Raw genomic sequence first — 2,500 nt, 5'->3', positions numbered from 1 at the left:
CGTTTAAGATGACTCTGGAGTTTCTACTACTACTGCTGCTGTTTTTTTTTGTTTTTTTTGGTTGCGAATTTTGTCTTCCTGTCGATTTCCTCTCTAATCAGTTTTCATATCATATAGATATCACCTTCCTGTTAATAACGTCATCCTCCAGTCAAATATCTGTCTCCTTCCTGTCAATTTATCGTCACTTGTTTTGCCAGGCGGTGCACACGTAACAAGCTTCCGTCTCACGCCCCGTCCACCCCTGACCTTCTCTCCCTCCCCCTCTCTTGTGACGCTCCTGTTAACTCTGTGATCAATACCTGTTTCTCTGTCGCTTTGCTTGTTTATCTGTCTGTTGTCCCCTTGTTTACTTGTCTGTCTGTTTATCCCTTGCTGCCTGTCTGTCTGTTTCTCCAATATCTGTCTGTCTGTCTCCGTCCCTTCCTGTCTCTCTGTCTGTCTTTCTTTTGTCTGTCTGTAGTCTATCATTTCCTTGCTTGTGTATGTCTCATTCTATGTGTGTCTCTCTGTTTGTCTCTGTTGCTTTACCTGTCTCTGTCACATTGTTCCCATATCTCTCTCTCTCTCTCTCTCACATTTTGTTGCGTCACATGTTATTAATTCCTTTGTCAAAAACTGTCTGTTCAATTATCTCAGTTTATATTATCATTTCCTATCTACACTAAATTCATCTTTGGTCACTGTCTTGAGAACTGCTGAAGAAGTTGAAAGAGTTGAGAAAAAAGAAGTATGGTAAATGTGTGTGTGTGTGTGTGTGTGTGTGTGTGTGTGTGTGTGTGTGTGTGTGTGTGTGTGTGTGTGTGTGTGTGTGTGTGTGAAAGGAGGTATGGGGACTGATGCGGCGAGGGAACTGACAGTGGATCGAGCTGGTGCGAAGAATTTTATACATAGGAGAATATGACAAGAGTGTGGCATTCTTTTTTTTTTTTTTTTTTTCTGGTGAAGTGATAGTCGTTGGATTGACAAATGTGTGACAGCTACCGGGAATGATTTACAAGGGATAGATACGTGACAGAGGATGAATTTTGAGAGAGAGAGAGAGAGAGAGAGAGAGAGAGAGAGAGGGGGTAAGGTAATTAGACGAGGAGGAAAATAAGAGAGGAAGGCTGGGACGGAGGGAGGCAAGGTAAATGTCGGCTGCAAGAGAAGAGAGACATGTAGGCAAGGAAGTGACAGGAAGCGTTCTAAGAAAGGCAGGTGGGAAAGGCGATAGGAAAAGGGAGATACGAAGGGTGGTAGATAAGGAGACAGGAAGGGGGATAGGTAGGCAGAAGGGTAGGTTTGGTGGGAGGGAGGGAGAGAGGGAGGTGGTGAGCCAGGGGGGGAAGCAATAAGTTGAAAGGTGGAGGAAGGGCGGGAGAGGGTAGGAAGCGAGATGAAAGAGGGAGGCAGGAAGGGTGGTAGACGGAAGGGGAGGAGTTGTGGGAGGAGGCGGGGATAGATGGGTTGAGTAGGCAGGATTGGGTATAGGGGGGTAGGCAGGGTTGGATGGAAGGGTAAGGGAGGGGGTGAGGTCTGCGTTGCTATGGGTCAGGTAGCCTCGTGATGGTGCAGGTGGTGGGGGGGAGATGTAGGAAGCCGGGACTGACTCAGGTTGTCTGGAATCAGCGTAAAAGGAGGGTGATTGGAAGGGAGTAGAAGAGGTGCAGTGATGATCAGATTACCTGGAGTGAAAATACAGCCTATACCATACCCCCATACTCTCTGCATTTTATTTCCTTTTCATACCACTGGCCCTTCTGACTGTACGTCCTCTTGTTTTACCTCCTAATAAACCCATGATAAAAAAGAAAAAAAAAGAATGAAAGAAATGGTGATGAGAAGGAAATGGAGGTGAAGTGGAGAGGTGAGAAGGGTAGACAGTGATACGATGTGTTTAACCTGACAAAGATTCCCAACCCTCTTCAGGTCAGTGTGATGGCCATGTGTAGTCAAACTGGACGGTCGCTTTTACTAGTAACCAAGGAGATTCATTCTTGGTTCACAACTAAGGCTCACTGATTTTGATGGAATTGTAGTTTAGTATTCAAGTTCTGGGATTGGTCTAGTTCCATCGGGTGAGAGCAGACAATAACGGAATAGAGGCAAGTGGGAAACAAGATGCGTCCAACAGTCTGACCGGTACAGATAAGAATATTAACGTGCCATATCGTAAATAAACCGCCAAGTCAGGGGTGCTAGGGAGCCCAAAATACGACAGAAGAGAGACGGGAGTGACAGTAAGAGGAGAAGGAGGAAACGCGTCGAAAATAAACGACGAGAGACAGCCAAAAATTAGCCGTCTCCCATAGCACGGTAGCTGAGACAGACATATCAGATTTGTGGTGTGTAAAAGTAACCCTGGAACAGACAGCCTATCAAGGTGGTCTGGGGGGAGGGGTTTTTAGGTGGAGAGAGAGAGAGAGAGAGAGAGAGAGAGAGAGAGAGAGAGAGATTTCCATTATACGCGGAAAATGTTATAGGGATATTCTTTCATCAGGGAACCCACAATAGTATA

The 2,500-nt window shown here is 45.9% G+C and overlaps 1 protein-coding gene across 1 annotated transcript in view; it reads left to right on the top strand.

Annotated features, from left to right (window-relative positions):
• Positions 1–2,500, top strand: part of LOC145417345 (transmembrane protein 47) — a 248,152-nt gene that overhangs the window by 38,641 nt on the left and 207,011 nt on the right. The window lies entirely within an intron of this gene.

The sequence above is a fragment of the Coenobita brevimanus genome, chromosome 110, assembly GCF_032717465.1.
Source record: "Coenobita brevimanus isolate Jiangsu-jjx chromosome 110, ASM3271746v2, whole genome shotgun sequence".
NCBI lineage: Eukaryota > Metazoa > Arthropoda > Malacostraca > Decapoda > Coenobitidae > Coenobita > Coenobita brevimanus.
This window is presented reverse-complemented; position numbering and strand designations above follow the sequence as displayed.